Here is a 20,245-nt window from a genome sequence, read left to right on the forward strand (position 1 = left end):
GCCCCCAGACACAAACCACGGCCCGTTTCCCTGGCAAACAAAAGTAAGCTGCCCCATTTCTGGATGGCAGATTGCAGGACGCACTTGGTACTATCAAACCAGCCTACCTTGGCAATGGTGCAACCTTGGGTCTGGGAACCATCCTGCGTATCGTGGATTCTAAGGAGCCAGCCGGCCACTCCCAGCCACAGGCCCCCAAACAAAAACAACGGCACTCTTCCCTGGAAAACAAAACTCGCCTGCCAACTTTTTGATGGCAGGTTGCAGGAGCCGCTTGGTACTATCAAACCAGCCCGACTTGGAACTGGTGCCACCTCTGGTCTGGGAACCATCCCGCGTATCGTGGATTCTAAGGAGCCAGCCGGCCACTCCCAGCCAGAGTCCACCAAACACAAAAAACGGCACTTTTCCCTGGAAAACAAAACTCGCCTGCCAACTTTTTCATGGCAGATTGCAGGAGCCACTTTGCACCATCAAACTAGCCCGACTTGGCACTGGTGCCACCTCTGGTCTGGGAACCATCCTGCCTATCGTGGATTCTAATTAGCCAGCCGGCCACTCCCAGCCATAGGCCCCCAAACACAAACAACGGCGCTTTTCCCTGGAAAACAAAACTCGCCTGCCAACTTTTTGATGGCAGATTGCAGGAGCCACTTGGTACTATCAAACCAGCCCAACTTGGCACTGGTGCCACCATGGGTCTGGTCACCATCGTGCCTATTGTAGCTTTTCAGGAGCCAGCCGGTCACTCCCAGCCATAGGCCCCCAGACACAAACCTCGGCCCGTTTCCCTGGCAAACAAAATTAAGCTGCACAGCATGTGGATGGCAGATTGCAGGAGCTATTTAGTACTATCAAACCAGCCCGACTTGGCCCTGGTGCCACCTTGTCTCTGGGAACCATCCTGCCTATTGTGGATTTTCAGGGGTCAGCCGGCCACTCTCAGCCATATGCCCTCAAACACAAACCACGGCCCTTTGCTCTGGCAAACAAAACTCAACTGCCCCTCTTCTGGATGGCAAATTGCAGGACACACTTGGTACTACAAAAACAGCACAACTTGGCACTGGTGCCACCTTGGGTCTGGTCACCATCCTGCGTATCGAGGATTTTAAGGAGCCAGCCGGCCACTCCCAGCCATATGCCCCCAAAAAAAAACCACGGCCATTTTCTCTGGCAAACAAAACTCAGCTGCCCCGCTTCTGGATGGCAGATTGCAGGAGCCACTTTGCACCATCAAACCAGCCCGACTTGGCACTGGTGCCACCTCTGGTCTGGGAACCATCCTGCGTATCGTGGATTCTAAGGAGCCAGCCGGCCACTCCCAGCCACAGGCCCCCAAACACAAACAACGGCACTTTACCCTGGAAAACAAAACTCGCCTGCCAACTTTTTGATGGCAGATTGCAGGAGCCACTTTGCACCATCAAACTAGCCCGACTTGGCACTGGTGCCACCTCTGGTCTGGGAACCATCCTGCGTATCGTGGATTCTAATTAGCCAGCTGGCCACTCCAGTCACAGGCCACCAAACACAAACAACGGCGCTTTTCCCTGGAAAACAAAACACGCCTGCCAACATTTTGATGGCAGATTGCAGGAGCCACTTTGCAGCATCAAACCAGCCCGACTTGGCACTGGTGCCACCATGGGTCTGGGAACCATCCTGCCTATCGTGGATTCTAAGGAGCCAGCCGGCCACTCCCATCCACAGGCCCCCAAACACAAACAACGGCGCTTTTCCCTGGAAAACAAAACTGGCCTGCCAACATTTTGATGGCAGATTGCAGGAGCCACTTGGTACTATCAAACCAGCCCAACTTGGCAATGGTGCCACCATGGGTCTGGTCACCATCGTGCCTATCGTAGCTTTTCAGGAGCCAGCCGGTCTGTCCCACCCATAGGCCCCCAGAAAAAACCTCGGCCCGTTTCCCTGGCAAACAAAAGTAAGCTGCCCCGCTTCTGGATGGCAGATTGCAGGAGCCACTTGGTACTATCAAACCAGCCCGACTTGGAACTGGTGCCACCTCAGGTCTGGGAACCATCCTGCGTATCGTGGATTCTAAGGAGCCAGCCGGCCACTCCCAGCCACAGGCCCCCAAACACAAACAACGGCGCTTTTCCCTGGAAAACAAAACTCGCCTGCCAACTTTTTGATGGCAGATGGCAGGAGCCACTTGGTACTATCAAACCAGCCCGACTTGGCACTAGTGCCACCAAGGGTCTGGTCACCATCCTGCCTATCGTAGCTTTTCAGGAGCCAGCCGGTCACTCCCAGCCATAGGCCCCCAGACACAAACCACGGCCCGTTTCCCTGGCAAACAAAAGTAAGTTGCCCCATTTCTGGATGGCAGATTGCAGGACGCACTTGGTACTATCAAACCAGCCCGACTTGGAACTGGTGCCACCTCTGGTCTGGGAACCATCCCGCGTATCGTGGATTCTAAGGAGCCAGCCGGCCACTCCCAGCCACAGGCCACCAAACACAAACAACGGCACTCTTCCCTGGAAAACAAAAGTCGCCTGCCAACTTTTTCATGGCAGATTGCAGGAGCCACTTTGCACCATCAAACTAGCCCGACTTGGCACTGGTGCCACCTCTGGTCTGGGAACCATCCTGCGTATCGTGGATTCTAATTAGCCAGCTGGCCACTCCCAGCCATAGGCCCCCAAACAGAAACAACGGCGCTTTTCCCTGGAAAACAAAACTCGCCTGCCAACTTTTTGATGGCAGATTGCAGGAGCCACTTGGTACTATCAAACCAGCCCAACTTGGCACTGGTGCCACCATGGGTCTGGTCACCATCGTGCCTATTGTAGCTTTTCAGGAGCCAGCCGGTCACTCCCAGCCATAGGCCCCCAGACACAAACCTCGGCCCGTTTCCCTGGCAAACAAAATTAAGCTGCACAGCATGTGGATGGCAGATTGCAGGAGCTATTTAGTACTATCAAACCAGCCCGACTTGGCCCTGGTGCCACCTTGGCTCTGGGAACCATCCTGCCTATTGTGGATTTTCAGGTGTCAGCCGGCCACTCTCAGCCATATGCCCTCAAACACAAACCACGGCCCTTTTCTCTGGCAAACAAAACTCAACTGCCCCTCTTCTGGATGGCAAATTGCAGGACGCACTTGGTACTACAAAAACAGCACAACTTGGCACTGGTGCCACCTTGGGTCTGGTCACCATCCTGCGTATCGAGGATTTTAAGGAGCCAGCCGGCCACTCCCAGCCATATGCCCGCAAAAAAAAACCACGGCCCATTTTCTCTGGCAAACAAAACTCAGCTGCCCCGCTTCTGGATGGCAGATTGCAGGAGCCACTTTGCACCATCAAAGCAGCCCGACTTGGCACTGGTGCCACCTCTGGTCTGGGAACCATCCTGCGTAGCGTGGATTCTAAGGAGCCAGCCGGCCACTCCCAGCCACAGGCCCCCAAACACAAAACACGGCACTTTACCCTGGAAAACAAAACTCGCCTGCCAACATTTTGATGGCAGATTGCAGGAGCCACTTTGCAGCACCAAACCAGCCCGACTTGGCACTGGTGCCACCATGGGTCTGGGAACCATCCTGCCTATCGTGGATTCTAAGGAGCCAGCCGGCCACTCCCAGCCACAGGCCCCCAAACACAAACAACGGCGCTTTTCCCTGGAAAACAAAACTGGCCTGCCAACTTTTTGATGGCAGATTGCAGGAGCCACTTGGTACTATCAAACCAGCCCAACTTGGCACTGGTGCCACCATGGGTCTGGTCACCATCCTGCCTATCGTAGCTTTTCAGGAGCCAGCCGGTCTGTCCCACCCATAGGCCCCCAGAAAAAACCTCGGCCCGTTTCCCTGGCAAACAAAAGTAAGCTACCCCGCTTCTGGATGGCAGATTGCAGGAGCCACTTGGTACTATCAAACAAGCCCGACTTGGAACTGGTGCCACCTCTGGTCTGGGAACCATCCTGCGTATCATGGATTCTAAGGAGCCAGCCGGCCACTCCCAGGCACAGGCCCCCAAACAAAAACAACGGCACTCTTCCCTGAAAAACAAAACTCGCCTGCCAACTTTTTGATGGCAGATTGCAGGAGCCACTTTGCACCATCAAACTAGCCCGACTTGGCACTGGTGCCACCTCTGGTCTGGGAACCATCCTGCGTATCGTGGATTCTAATTAGCCAGCCGGCCACTCCCAGCCACAGGCCCCCAAACACAAACAACGGCGCTTTTCCCTGGAAAACAAAACTGGCCTGCCAACTTTTTGATGGCAGATTGCAGGAGCCACTTGGTACTATCAAACCAGCCCAACTTGGCACTGGTGCCACCATGGGTCTGGTCACCATCCTGCCTATCGTAGCTTTTCAGGAGCCAGCCGGTCACTCCCAGCCATAGGCCCCGAGACACAAACCTCGGCCCGTTTCCCTGGCAAACAAAAGTAAGCTGCCCCGCTTCTGGATGGCAGATTGCAGGAGCCACTTGGTACTATCAAACCAGCCCGACTTGGCACTGGTGCCACCTCAGGTCTGGGAACCATCCTGCGTATCGTGGATTCTAAGGAGCCAGCCGGCCACTCCCAGCCACAGGCCCCCAAACACAAATAACGGCGCTTTTCCCTGGAAAACAAAACTCGCCTGCCAACTTTTTGATGGCAGATTGCAGGAGCCACTTGGTACTATCAAACCAGCCCGACTTGGCACTGGGGCCACCATGGGTCTGGTCACCATCCTGCCTATCGTAGCTTTTCAGGAGCCAGCCGGTCACTCCCAGCCATAGGCCCCCAGACACAAACCACGGCCCGTTTCCCTGGCAAACAAAAGTAAGCTGCCCCACTTCTGGATGGCAGATTGCAGGACGCACTTGGTACTATCAAACCAGCCTACCTTGGCAATGGTGCAACCTTGGGTCTGGGAACCATCCTGCGTATCGTGGATTCTGAGGAGCCAGCCGGCCACTCCCAGCCACAGGCCCCCAAACACAAACAACGGCACTCTTCCCTGGAAAACAAAACTCGCCTGCCAACTTTTTGATGGCAGATTGCAGGAGCCACTTGGTACTATCAAACCAGCCCGACTTGGAACTGGTGCCACCTCTGGTCTGGGAACCATCCTGCGTATCGTGGATTATAAGGAGCTAGCTGGCCACTCCCAGCCACAAGCCCCCAAATAAAAACAACGGCGCTTTTCCCTGGAAAACAAAACTGGCCTGCCAACTTTTTAATGGCAGATTGCAGGAGCCACTTTGCACCATCAAACTAGCCCGACTTGGCACTGGTGCCACCTCTGGTCTGGGAACCATCCTGCGTATCGTGGATTCTAATTAGCCAGCCGGCCACTCCCAGCCACAGGCCCCCAAACACAACCAACGTCGCTTTTCCCTGGAAAACAAAATTCGCCTGCCAACATTTTGATGGCAGATTGCAGGAGCCACTTTGCACCATCAAACCAGCCCGACTTGGCACTGGTGCCACCTCTGGTCTGGGAACCATCCTGCGTATCGTGGATTCTAAGGAGCCAGCCGGCCACTCCCAGCCAGAGGCCACCAAACACAATGGCGCTTTTCCCTGGAAAACAAAACTCGCCTGCCAACTTTTTGATGGCAGATTGCAGGAGCCGCTTGGTACTATCAAATCAGCCCAACGTGGCACTGGTGCCACCATGAGTCTGGTAACCATCCTGCCTATCGTAGTTTTTCAGGAGCCAGCCAGTCACTCCCAGCCATAGGCCCCCAGACACAAACCTCGGCCCGTTTCCCTGGCAAACAAAAGTAAGCAGCCCCGCTTCTGGATGGCAGATTGGAGGAGCCACTTTGCACCATCAAACCAGCCAGACTTGGCACTGGTGCCACCTCTGGTCTGGGAACCATCCTGCGTATCGTGGATTCTAAGGAGCCAGCCGGCCACTCCCAGCCACAGGCCGCCAAACAAAATCAACGGCACTTTTCCCTGGAAAACAAAAGTCGCCTGCCAACTTTTTGATGGCAGATTGCAGGAGCCACTTTTCACCATCAAACTAGCCCGACTTGGCACTGGTGCCACCTCTGGTCTGGGAAACATCCTGCCTATCGTAGCTTTTCAGGAGCCAGCCGGTCACTCCCAGCCATAGGCCCCCAGACACAAACCTCGGCCCGTTTCCCTGGCAAACAAAATTAAGCTGCCCCGCTTCTGGATGGCAGATTGCAGGAGCTATTTAGTACTATCAAACCAGCCCGACTTGGAACTGGTGCCACCTCTGGTCTGGGAACCATCCTGCCTATTGTGGATTTTCAGGGGTCAGCCGGCCACTCTCAGCCATATGCCCTCAAACACAAACCACGGCCCTTTTCTCTGGCAAACAAAACTCAACTGCCCCTCTTCTGGATGTCAAATTGCAGGACGCACTTGGTACTACAAAAACAGCAAAACTTGGCACTGGTGCCACCTTGGGTCTGGTCACCATCCTGCGTATCGAGCATTTTAAGGAGCCAGCCGGCCACTCCAAGCCATATGCCCCCAAAAAAAAACCACGGCCCTTTTCTCTGGCAAACAAAACTCAGCTGCCCCGCTTCTGGATGGCAGATTGCAGGAGCCACTTTGCACCATCAAAGCAGCCCGACTTGGCACTGGTGCCACCTCTGGTCTGGGAACCATCCTGCGTATCGTGGATTATAAGGAGCCAGCCGGCCACTCCTAGCCACAGGCCACCAAAAAAAATCAACGGCACTTTTCCCTGGAAAACAAAACTCGCCTGCCAACTTTTTGATGGCAGATTGCAGGAGCCGCTTGATACTATCAAATCAGCCCAACTTGGCACTGGTGCCACCATGGGTCTGGTAACCATCCTGCCTATCGTAGCTTTTCAGGAGCCAGCCAGTCACTCCCAGCCATAGGCCCCGAGACACAAACCTCGGCCCGTTTCCCTGGCAAACAAAAGTAAGCTGCCCCGCTTCTGGATGGCAGATTGCAGGAGCCACTTGGTACTATCAAACCAGCCCGACTTGGAACTGGTGCCACCTCTGGTCTGGGAACCATGCTGCGTATCGTGGATTCTAAGGAGCCAGCTGGCCACTCCCAGCCACAGGCCCCAAGACACAAACAACGGCGCTTTTCCCTGGAAAACAAAACTGGCCTGCCAACTTTTTCATGGCAGATTGCAGGAGCCACTTTGCACCATCAAACTAGCCCGACTTGGCACTGGTGCCACCTCTGGTCTGGGAACCATCCTGCGTATCGTGGATTCTAATTAGCCAGCCGGCCACTCCCAGCCATAGGCCCCCAAACACAAACAACGGCGCTTTTCCCTGGAAAACAAAACTCGCCTGCCAACATTTTGATGGCAGATTGCAGGAGCCACTTGGTACTATCAAACCAGCCCAACTTGGCACTGGTGCCACCATGGGTCTGGTCACCATCGTGCCTATTGTAGCTTTTCAGGAGCCAGCCGGTCACTCCCAGCCATAGGCCCCCAGACACAAACCTCGGCCCGTTTCCCTGGCAAACAAAATTAAGCTGCACAGCATGTGGATGGCAGATTGCAGGAGCTATTTAGTACTATCAAACCAGCCCGACTTGGCCCTGGTGCCACCTTGTCTCTGGGAACCATCCTGCCTATTGTGGATTTTCAGGGGTCAGCCGGCCACTCTCAGCCATATGCCCTCAAACACAAACCACGGCCCTTTTCTCTGGCAAACAAAACTCAACTGCCCCTCTTCTGGATGTCAAATTGCAGGACACACTTGGTACTACAAAAACAGCACAACTTGGCACTGGTGCCACCTTGGGTCTGGTCACCATCCTGCGTATCGGGCATTTTAAGGAGCCAGCCGGCCACTCCCAGCCATATGCCCCCAAAAAAAAACCACGGCCATTTTCTCTGGCAAACAAAACTCAGCTGCCCCGCTTCTGGATGGCAGATTGCAGGAGCCACTTTGCACCATCAAACTAGCCCGACTTGGCACTGGTGCCACCTCTGGTCTGGGAACCATCCTGCGTATCGTGGATTCTAAGGAGCCAGCCGGCCACTCCCAGCCACAGGCCCCCAAACACAAACAACGGCACTTTACCCTGGAAAACAAAACTCGCCTGCCAACTTTTTGATGGCAGATTGCAGGAGCCACTTTGCACCATCAAACTAGCCCGACTTGGCACTGGTGCCACCTCTGGTCTGGGAACCATCCTGCGTATCGTGGATTCTAATTAGCCAGCTGGCCACTCCCAGTCACAGGCCACCAAACACAAACAACGGCGCTTTTCCCTGGAAAACAAAACACGCCTGCCAACATTTTGATGGCAGATTGCAGGAGCCACTTTGCAGCATCAAACCAGCCCGACTTGGCACTGGTGCCACCTCTGGTCTGGGAACCATCCTGCCTATCGTGGATTCTAAGGAGCCAGCCGGCCACTCCCAGCCACAGGCCCCCAAACACAAACAACGGCGCTTTTCCCTGGAAAACAAAACTGGCCTGCCAACTTTTTGATGGCAGATTGCAGGAGCCACTTGGTACTATCAAACCAGCCCAACTTGGCACTGGTGCCACCATGGGTCTGGTCACCATCGTGCCTATCGTAGCTTTTCAGGAGCCAGCCGGTCTGTCCCACCCATAGGCCCCCAGAAAAAACCTCGGCCCGTTTCCCTGGCAAACAAAAGTAAGCTACCCCGCTTCTGGATGGCAGATTGCAGGAGCCACTTGGTACTATCAAACAAGCCCGACTTGGAACTGGTGCCACCTCTGGTCTGGGAACCATCCTGCGTATCGTGGATTCTAAGGAGCCAGCCGGCCACTCCCAGGCACAGGCCCCCAAACAAAAACAACGGCACTCTTCCCTGAAAAACAAAACTCGCCTGCCAACTTTTTGATGGCAGATTGCAGGAGCCACTTTGCACCATCAAACTAGCCCGACTTGGCACTGGTGCCACCTCTGGTCTGGGAACCATCCTGCGTATCGTGGATTCTAATTAGCCAGCCGGCCACTCCCAGCCACAGGCCCCCAAACACAAACAACGGCGCTTTTCCCTGGAAAACAAAACTGGCCTGCCAACTTTTTGATGGCAGATTGCAGGAGCCACTTGGTACTATCAAACCAGCCCAACTTGGCACTGGTGCCACCATGGGTCTGGTCACCATCCTGCCTATCGTAGCTTTTCAGGAGCCAGCCGGTCACTCCCAGCCATAGGCCCCGAGACACAAACCTCGGCCCGTTTCCCTGGCAAACAAAAGTAAGCTGCCCCGCTTCTGGATGGCAGATTGCAGGAGCCACTTGGTACTATCAAACCAGCCCGACTTGGCACTGGTGCCACCTCAGGTCTGGGAACCATCCTGCGTATCGTGGATTCTAAGGAGCCAGCCGGCCACTCCCAGCCACAGGCCCCCAAACACAAATAACGGCGCTTTTCCCTGGAAAACAAAACTCGCCTGCCAACTTTTTGATGGCAGATTGCAGGAGCCACTTGGTACTATCAAACCAGCCCGACTTGGCACTGGGGCCACCATGGGTCTGGTCACCATCCTGCCTATCGTAGCTTTTCAGGAGCCAGCCGGTCACTCCCAGCCATAGGCCCCCAGACACAAACCACGGCCCGTTTCCCTGGCAAACAAAAGTAAGCTGCCCCACTTCTGGATGGCAGATTGCAGGACGCACTTGGTACTATCAAACCAGCCTACCTTGGTAATGGTGCAACCTTGGGTCTGGGAACCATCCTGCGTATCGTGGATTCTGAGGAGCCAGCCGGCCACTCCCAGCCACAGGCCCCCAAACACAAACAACGGCACTCTTCCCTGGAAAACAAAACTCGCCTGCCAACTTTTTGATGGCAGATTGCAGGAGCCACTTGGTACTATCAAACCAGCCCGACTTGGAACTGGTGCCACCTCTGGTCTGGGAACCATCCTGCGTATCGTGGATTATAAGGAGCTAGCTGGCCACTCCCAGCCACAAGCCCCCAAATAAAAACAACGGCGCTTTTCCCTGGAAAACAAAACTGGCCTGCCAACTTTTTAATGGCAGATTGCAGGAGCCACTTTGCACCATCAAACTAGCCCGACTTGGCACTGGTGCCACCTCTGGTCTGGGAACCATCCTGCGTATCGTGGATTCTAATTAGCCAGCCGGCCACTCCCAGCCACAGGCCCCCAAACACAACCAACGTCGCTTTTCCCTGGAAAACAAAATTCGCCTGCCAACATTTTGATGGCAGATTGCAGGAGCCACTTTGCACCATCAAACCAGCCCGACTTGGCACTGGTGCCACCTCTGGTCTGGGAACCATCCTGCGTATCGTGGATTCTAAGGAGCCAGCCGGCCACTCCCAGCCAGAGGCCACCAAACACAATGGCGCTTTTCCCTGGAAAACAAAACTCGCCTGCCAACTTTTTGATGGCAGATTGCAGGAGCCGCTTGGTACTATCAAATCAGCCCAACGTGGCACTGGTGCCACCATGAGTCTGGTAACCATCCTGCCTATCGTAGTTTTTCAGGAGCCAGCCAGTCACTCCCAGCCATAGGCCCCCAGACACAAACCTCGGCCCGTTTCCCTGGCAAACAAAAGTAAGCAGCCCCGCTTCTGGATGGCAGATTGGAGGAGCCACTTTGCACCATCAAACCAGCCAGACTTGGCACTGGTGCCACCTCTGGTCTGGGAACCATCCTGCGTATCGTGGATTCTAAGGAGCCAGCCGGCCACTCCCAGCCACAGGCCGCCAAACAAAATCAACGGCACTTTTCCCTGGAAAACAAAAGTCGCCTGCCAACTTTTTGATGGCAGATTGCAGGAGCCACTTTTCACCATCAAACTAGCCCGACTTGGCACTGGTGCCACCTCTGGTCTGGGAAACATCCTGCCTATCGTAGCTTTTCAGGAGCCAGCCGGTCACTCCCAGCCATAGGCCCCCAGACACAAACCTCGGCCCGTTTCCCTGGCAAACAAAATTAAGCTGCCCCGCTTCTGGATGGCAGATTGCAGGAGCTATTTAGTACTATCAAACCAGCCCGACTTGGAACTGGTGCCACCTCTGGTCTGGGAACCATCCTGCCTATTGTGGATTTTCAGGGGTCAGCCGGCCACTCTCAGCCATATGCCCTCAAACACAAACCACGGCCCTTTTCTCTGGCAAACAAAACTCAACTGCCCCTCTTCTGGATGTCAAATTGCAGGACGCACTTGGTACTACAAAAACAGCAAAACTTGGCACTGGTGCCACCATGGGTCTGGTCACCATCCTGCGTATCGAGCATTTTAAGGAGCCAGCCGGCCACTCCAAGCCATATGCCCCCAAAAAAAAACCACGGCCCTTTTCTCTGGCAAACAAAACTCAGCTGCCCCGCTTCTGGATGGCAGATTGCAGGAGCCACTTTGCACCATCAAAGCAGCCCGACTTGGCACTGGTGCCACCTCTGGTCTGGGAACCATCCTGCGTATCGTGGATTATAAGGAGCCAGCCGGCCACTCCTAGCCACAGGCCACCAAAAAAAATCAACGGCACTTTTCCCTGGAAAACAAAACTCGCCTGCCAACTTTTTGATGGCAGATTGCAGGAGCCGCTTGATACTATCAAATCAGCCCAACTTGGCACTGGTGCCACCATGGGTCTGGTAACCATCCTGCCTATCGTAGCTTTTCAGGAGCCAGCCAGTCACTCCCAGCCATAGGCCCCGAGACACAAACCTCGGCCCGTTTCCCTGGCAAACAAAAGTAAGCTGCCCCGCTTCTGGATGGCAGATTGCAGGAGCCACTTGGTACTATCAAACCAGCCCGACTTGGAACTGGTGCCACCTCTGGTCTGGGAACCATCCTGCGTATCGTGGATTCTAAGGAGCCAGCTGGCCACTCCCAGCCACAGGCCCCAAGACACAAACAACGGCGCTTTTCCCTGGAAAACAAAACTGGCCTGCCAACTTTTTCATGGCAGATTGCAGGAGCCACTTTGCACCATCAAACTAGCCCGACTTGGCACTGGTGCCACCTCTGGTCTGGGAACCATCCTGCGTATCGTGGATTCTAATTAGCCAGCCGGCCACTCCCAGCCATAGGCCCCCAAACACAAACAACGGCGCTTTTCCCTGGAAAACAAAACTCGCCTGCCAACTTTTTGATGGCAGATTGCAGGAGCCACTTGGTACTATCAAACCAGCCCAACTTGGCACTGGTGCCACCATGGGTCTGGTCACCATCGTGACTATTGTAGCTTTTCAGGAGCCAGCCGGTCACTCCCAGCCATAGGCCCCCAGACACAAACCTCGGCCCGTTTCCCTGGCAAACAAAATTAAGCTGCACAGCATGTGGATGGCAGATTGCAGGAGCTATTTAGTACTATCAAACCAGCCCGACTTGGCCCTGGTGCCACCTTGTCTCTGGGAACCATCCTGCCTATTGTGGATTTTCAGGGGTCAGCCGGCCACTCTCAGCCATATGCCCTCAAACACAAACCACGGCCCTTTTCTCTGGCAAACAAAACTCAACTGCCCCTCTTCTGGATGTCAAATTGCAGGACACACTTGGTACTACAAAAACAGCACAACTTGGCACTGGTGCCACCTTGGGTCTGGTCACCATCCTGCGTATCGGGCATTTTAAGGAGCCAGCCGGCCACTCCCAGCCATATGCCCCCAAAAAAAAACCACGGCCATTTTCTCTGGCAAACAAAACTCAGCTGCCCCGCTTCTGGATGGCAGATTGCAGGAGCCACTTTGCACCATCAAACTACCCCGACTTGGCACTGGTGCCACCTCTGGTCTGGGAACCATCCTGCGTATCGTGGATTCTAAGGAGCCAGCCGGCCACTCCCAGCCACAGGCCCCCAAACACAAACAACGGCACTTTACCCTGGAAAACAAAACTCGCCTGCCAACTTTTTGATGGCAGATTGCAGGAGCCACTTTGCACCATCAAACTAGCCCGACTTGGCACTGGTGCCACCTCTGGTCTGGGAACCATCCTGCGTATCGTGGATTCTAATTAGCCAGCTGGCCACTCCCAGTCACAGGCCACCAAACACAAACAACGGCGCTTTTCCCTGGAAAACAAAACACGCCTGCCAACATTTTGATGGCAGATTGCAGGAGCCACTTTGCAGCATCAAACCAGCCCGACTTGGCACTGGTGCCACCATGGGTCTGGGAACCATCCTGCCTATCGTGGATTCTAAGGAGCCAGCCGGCCACTCCCAGCCACAGGCCCCCAAACACAAACAACGGCGCTTTTCCCTGGAAAACAAAACTGGCCTGCCAACTTTTTGATGGCAGATTGCAGGAGCCACTTGGTACTATCAAACCAGCCCAACTTGGCACTGGTGCCACCATGGGTCTGGTCACCATCGTGCCTATCGTAGCTTTTCAGGAGCCAGCCGGTCTGTCCCACCCATAGGCCCCCAGAAAAAACCTCGGCCCGTTTCCCTGGCAAACAAAAGTAAACTGCCCCGCTTCTGGATGGCAGATTGCAGGAGCCACTTGGTACTATCAAACCAGCCCGACTTGGAACTCGTGCCACCTCAGGTCTGGGAACCATCCTGCGTATCGTGGATTCTAAGGAGCCAGCCGGCCACTCCCAGCCACAGGCCCCCAAACACAAACAACGGCGCTTTTCCCTGGAAAACAAAACTCGCCTGCCAACTTTTTGATGGCAGATTGCAGGAGCCACTTGGTACTATCAAACCAGCCCGACTTGGCACTAGTGCCACCATGGGTCTGGTCACCATCCTGCCTATCGTAGCTTTTCAGGAGCCAGCCGGTCACTCCCAGCCATAGGCCCCCAGACACAAACCACGGCCCGTTTCCCTGGCAAACAAAAGTAAGTTGCCCCATTTCTGGATGGCAGATTGCAGGACGCACTTGGTACTATCAAACCAGCCTACCGTGGCAATGGTGCAACCTTGGGTCTGGGAACCATCCTGCGTATCGTGGATTCTAAGGAGCCAGCCGGCCACTCCCAGCCACAGGCCCCCAAACAAAAACAACGGCACTCTTCCCTGGAAAACAAAACTCGCCTGCCAACTTTTTGATGGCAGATTGCAGGAGCCACTTGGTACTATCAAACCAGCCCGACTTGGAACTGGTGCCACCTCTGGTCTGGGAACCATCCCGCGTATCGTGGATTCTAAGGAGCCAGCCGGCCACTCCCAGCCACAGGCCACCAAACACAAACAACGGCACTCTTCCCTGGAAAACAAAACTCGCCTGCCAACTTTTTCATGGCAGATTGCAGGAGCCACTTTGCACCATCAAACTAGCCCGACTTGGCACTGGTGCCACCTCTGGTCTGGGAACCATCCTGCGTATCGTGGATTCTAATTAGCCAGCTGGCCACTCCCAGCCATAGGCCCCCAAACACAAACAACGGCGCTTTTCCCTGGAAAACAAAACTCGCCTGCCAACTTTTTGATGGCAGATTGCAGGAGCCACTTGGTACTATCAAACCAGCCCAACTTGGCACTGGTGCCACCATGGGTCTGGTCACCATCGTGCCTATTGTAGCTTTTCAGGAGCCAGCCGGTCACTCCCAGCCATAGGCCCCGAGACACAAACCTCGGCCCGTTTCCCTCGCAAACAAAATTAAGCTGCACAGCATGTGGATGGCAGATTGCAGGAGCTATTTAGTACTATCAAACCAGCCCGACTTGGCCCTGGTGCCACCTTGTCTCTGGGAACCATCCTGCGTATCGTGGATTCTAAGGAGCCAGCCGGCCACTCCCAGCCACAGGCCCCCAAACACAAACAACGGCGCTTTTCCCTGGAAAACAAAACTCGCCTGCCAACTTTTTGATGGCAGATTGCAGGAGCCACTTGGTACTATCAAACCAGCCCGACTTGGCACTGGTGCCACCATGGGTCTGGTCACCATCCTGCCTATCGCAGCTTTTCAGGAGCCAGCCGGTCACTCCCAGCCATAGGCCCCCAGACACAAACCACGGCCCGTTTCCCTGGCAAACAAAAGTAAGCTGCCCCACTTCTGGATGGCAGATTGCAGGACGCACTTGGTACTATCAAACCAGCCTACCTTGGCAATGGTGCAACCTTGGGTCTGGGAACCATCCTGCGTATCGTGGATTCTGAGGAGCCAGCCGGCCACTCCCAGCCACAGGCCCCCAAACACAAACAACGGCACTCTTCCCTGGAAAACAAAACTCGCCTGCCAACTTTTTGATGGCAGATTGCAGGAGCCACTTGGTACTATCAAACCAGCCCGACTTGGAACTGGTGCCACCTCTGGTCTGGGAACCATCCTGCGTATCGTGGATTATAAGGAGCTAGCTGGCCACTCCCAGCCACAAGCCCCCAAATACAAACAACGGCGCTTTTCCCTGGAAAACAAAACTGGCCTGCCAACTTTTTAATGGCAGATTGCAGGAGCCACTTTGCACCATCAAACTAGCCCGACTTGGCACTGGTGCCACCTCTGGTCTGGGAACCATCCTGCGTATCGTGGATTCTAATTAGCCAGCCGGCCACTCCCAGCCACAGGCCCCCAAACACAACCAACGTCGCTTTTCCCTGGAAAACAAAATTCGCCTGCCAACATTTTGATGGCAGATTGCAGGAGCCACTTTGCACCATCAAACCAGCCCGACTTGGCACTGGTGCCACCTCTGGTCTGGGAACCATCCTGCGTATCGTGGATTCTAAGGAGCCAGCCGGCCACTCCCAGCCAGAGGCCACCAAACACAATGGCGCTTTTCCCTGGAAAACAAAACTCGCCTGCCAACTTTTTGATGGCAGATTGCAGGAGCCGCTTGGTACTATCAAATCAGCCCAACGTGGCACTGGTGCCACCATGAGTCTGGTAACCATCCTGCCTATCGTAGTTTTTCAGGAGCCAGCCAGTCACTCCCAGCCATAGGCCCCCAGACACAAACCTCGGCCCGTTTCCCTGGCAAACAAAAGTAAGCAGCCCCGCTTCTGGATGGCAGATTGGAGGAGCCACTTTGCACCATCAAACCAGCCAGACTTGGCACTGGTGCCACCTCTGGTCTGGGAACCATCCTGCGTATCGTGGATTCTAAGGAGCCAGCCGGCCACTCCCAGCCACAGGCCGCCAAACAAAATCAACGGCACTTTTCCCTGGAAAACAAAAGTCGCCTGCCAACTTTTTGATGGCAGATTGCAGGAGCCACTTTTCACCATCAAACTAGCCCGACTTGGCACTGGTGCCACCTCTGGTCTGGGAAACATCCTGCCTATCGTAGCTTTTCAGGAGCCAGCCGGTCACTCCCAGCCATAGGCCCCCAGACACAAACCTCGGCCTGTTTCCCTGGCAAACAAAATTAAGCTGCCCCGCTTCTGGATGGCAGATTGCAGGAGCTATTTAGTACTATCAAACCAGCCCGACTTGGCACTGGTGCCACCTCTGGTCTGGGAACCATCCTGCCTAATGTGGATTTTCAGGGGTCAGCCGGCCACTCTCAGCCATATGCCCTCAAACACAAACCACGGCCCTTTTCTCTGGCAAACAAAACTCAACTGCCCCTCTTCTGGATGTCAAATTGCAGGACGCACTTGGTACTACAAAAACAGCACAACTTGGCACTGGTGCCACCTTGGGTCTGGTCACCATCCTGAGTATCGAGCATTTTAAGGAGCCAGCCGGCCACTCCAAGCCATATGCCCCCAAAAAAAAACCACGGCCCTTTTCTCTGGCAAACAAAACTCAGCTGCCCCGCTTCTGGATGGCAGATTGCAGGAGCCACTTTGCACCATCAAAGCAGCCCGACTTGGCACTGGTGCCACCTCTGGTCTGGGAACCATCCTGCGTATCGTGGATTCTAAGGAGCCAGCCGGCCACTCCTAGCCACAGGCCACCAAAAAAAATCAACGGCACTTTTCCCTGGAAAACAAAACTCGCCTGCCAACTTTTTGATGGCAGATTGCAGGAGCCGCTTGATACTATCAAATCAGCCCAACTTGGCACTGGTGCCACCATGGGTCTGGTAACCATCCTGCCTATCGTAGCTTTTCAGGAGCCAGCCAGTCACTCCCAGCCATAGGCCCCGAGACACAAACCTCGGCCCGTTTCCCTGGCAAACAAAAGTAAGCTGCCCCGCTTCTGGATGGCAGATTGCAGGAGCCACTTGGTACTATCAAACCAGCCCGACTTGGAACTGGTGCCACCTCTGGTCTGGGAACCATGCTGCGTGTCGTGGATTCTAAGGAGCCAGCTGGCCACTCCCAGCCACAGGCCCCAAGACACAAACAACGGCGCTTTTCCCTGGAAAACAAAACTGGCCTGCCAACTTTTTAATGGCAGATTGCAGGAGCCACTTTGCACCATCAAACTAGCCCGACTTGGCACTGGTGCCACCTCTGGTCTGGGAACCATCCTGCGTATCGTGGATTCTAATTAGCCAGCCGGCCACTCCCAGCCATAGGCCCCCAAACACAAACAACGGCGCTTTTCCCTGGAAAACAAAACTCGCCTGCCAACTTTTTGATGGCAGATTGCAGGAGCCACTTGGTACTATCAAACCAGCCCAACTTGGCACTGGTGCCACCATGGGTCTGGTCACCATCGTGCCTATCGTAGCTTTTCAGGAGCCAGCCGGTCACTCCCAGCCATAGGCCCTCAGACACAAACCTCGGCCCGTTTCCCTGGCAAACAAAATTAAGCTGCACAGCATGTGGATGGCAGATTGCAGGAGCTATTTAGTACTATCAAACCAGCCCGACTTGGCCCTGGTGCCACCTTGTCTCTGGGAACCATCCTGCCTATTGTGGATTTTCAGGGGTCAGCCGGCCACTCTCAGCCATATGCCCTCAAACACAAACCACGGCCCTTTTCTCTGGCAAACAAAACTCAACTGCCCCTCTTCTGGATGTCAAATTGCAGGACACACTTGGTACTACAAAAACAGCACAACTTGGCACTGGTGCCACCTTGGGTCTGGTCACCATCCTGCGTATCGGGCATTTTAAGGAGCCAGCCGGCCACTCCCAGCCATATGCCCCCAAAAAAAAACCACGGCCATTTTCTCTGGCAAACAAAACTCAGCTGCCCCGCTTCGGGATGGCAGATGGCAGGAGCCACTTTGCACCGTCAAACCAGCCCGACTTGGCACTGGTGCCACCTCTGGTCTGGGAACCATCCTGCGTATCGTGGATTCTAAGGAGCCAGCCGGCCACTCCCAGCCACAGGCCCGCAAACACAAACAACGGCACTTTACCCTGGAAAACAAAACTCGCCTGCCAACTTTTTGATGGCAGATTGCAGGAGCCACTTTGCACCATCAAACTAGCCCGACTTGGCACTGGTGCCACCTCTGGTCTGGGAACCATCCTGCGTATCGTGGATTCTAATTAGCCAGCTGGCCACTCCCAGTCACAGGCCACCAAACACAAACAACGGCGCTTTTCCCTGGAAAACAAAACACGCCTGCCAACATTTTGATGGCAGATTGCAGGAGCCACTTTGCAGCATCAAACCAGCCCGACTTGGCACTGGTGCCACCATGGGTCTGGGAACCATCCTGCCTATCGTGGATTCTAAGGAGCCAGCCGGCCACTCCCAGCCACAGGCCCCCAAACACAAACAACGGCGCTTTTCCCTGGAAAACAAAACTGGCCTGCCAAATTTTTGATGGCAGATTGCAGGAGCCACTTGGTACTATCAAACCAGCCCAACTTGGCACTGGTGCCACCATGGGTCTGGTCACCATCGTGCCTATCGTAGCTTTTCAGGAGCCAGCCGGTCTGTCCCACCCATAGGCCCCCAGAAAAAACCTCGGCCCGTTTCCCTGGCAAACAAAAGTAAACTGCCCCGCTTCTGGATGGCAGATTGCAGGAGCCACTTGGTACTATCAAACCAGCCCGACTTGGAACTTGTGCCACCTCAGGTCTGGGAACCATCCTGCGTATCGTGGATTCTAAGGAGCCAGCCGGCCACTCCCAGCCACAGGCCCCCAAACACAAACAACGGCGCTTTTCCCTGGAAAACAAAACTCGCCTGCCAACTTTTTGATGGCAGATTGCAGGAGCCACTTGGTACTATCAAACCAGCCCGACTTGGCACTAGTGCCACCATGGGTCTGGTCACCATCCTGCCTATCGTAGCTTTTCAGGAGCCAGCCGGTCACTCCCAGCCATAGGCCCCCAGACACAAACCACGGCCCGTTTCCCTGGCAAACAAAAGTAAGTTGCCCCATTTCTGGATGGCAGATTGCAGGACGCACTTGGTACTATCAAACCAGCCTACCGTGGCAATGGTGCAACCTTGGGTCTGGGAACCATCCTGCGTATCGTGGATTCTAAGGAGCCAGCCGGCCACTCCCAGCCACAGGCCCCCAAACAAAAACAACGGCACTCTTCCCTGGAAAACAAAACTCGCCTGCCAACTTTTTGATGGCAGATTGCAGGAGCCACTTGGTACTATCAAACCAGCCCGACTTGGAACTGGTGCCACCTCTGGTCTGGGAACCATCCCGCGTATCGTGGATTCTAAGGAGCCAGCCGGCCACTCCCAGCCACAGGCCACAAAACACAAACAACGGCACTCTTCCCTGGAAAACAAAACTCGCCTGCCAACTTTTTCATGGCAGATTGCAGGAGCCACTTTGCACCATCAAACTAGCCCGACTTGGCACTGGTGCCACCTCTGGTCTGGGAACCATCCTGCGTATCGTGGATTCTAATTAGCCAGCTGGCCACTCCCAGCCATAGGCCCCCAAACACAAACAACGGCGCTTTTCCCTGGAAAACAAAACTCGCCTGCCAACTTTTTGATGGCAGATTGCAGGAGCCACTTGGTACTATCAAACCAGCCCAACTTGGCACTGGTGCCACCATGGGTCTGGTCACCATCGTGCCTATTGTAGCTTTTCAGGAGCCAGCCGGTCACTCCCAGCCATAGGCCCCGAGACACAAACCTCGGCCCGTTTCCCTCGCAAACAAAATTAAGCTGCACAGCATGTGGATGGCAGATTGCAGGAGCTATTTAGTACTATCAAACCAGCCCGACTTGGCCCTGGTGCCACCTTGTCTCTGGGAACCATCCTGCCTATTGTGGATTTTCAGGGGTCAGCCGGCCACTCTCAGCCATATGCCCTCAAACACAAACCACGGCCCTTTTCTCTGGCAAACAAAACTCAACTGCCCCTCTTCTGGATGGCAAATTGCAGGACGCACTTGGTACTACAAAAACAGCACAACTTGGCACTGGTGCCACCTTGGGTCTGGTCACCATCCTGCGTATCGAGGACTTTAAGGAGCCAGCCGGCCACTCCCAGCCATATGCCCCCAAAAAAAAACCACGGCCCATTTTCTCTGGCAAACAAAACTCAGCTGCCCCGCTTCTGGATGGCAGATTG

The sequence above is a fragment of the Melospiza melodia genome, chromosome 13, assembly GCF_035770615.1.
Source record: "Melospiza melodia melodia isolate bMelMel2 chromosome 13, bMelMel2.pri, whole genome shotgun sequence".
In the NCBI taxonomy this organism is placed as follows: Eukaryota; Metazoa; Chordata; class Aves; order Passeriformes; family Passerellidae; genus Melospiza; species Melospiza melodia.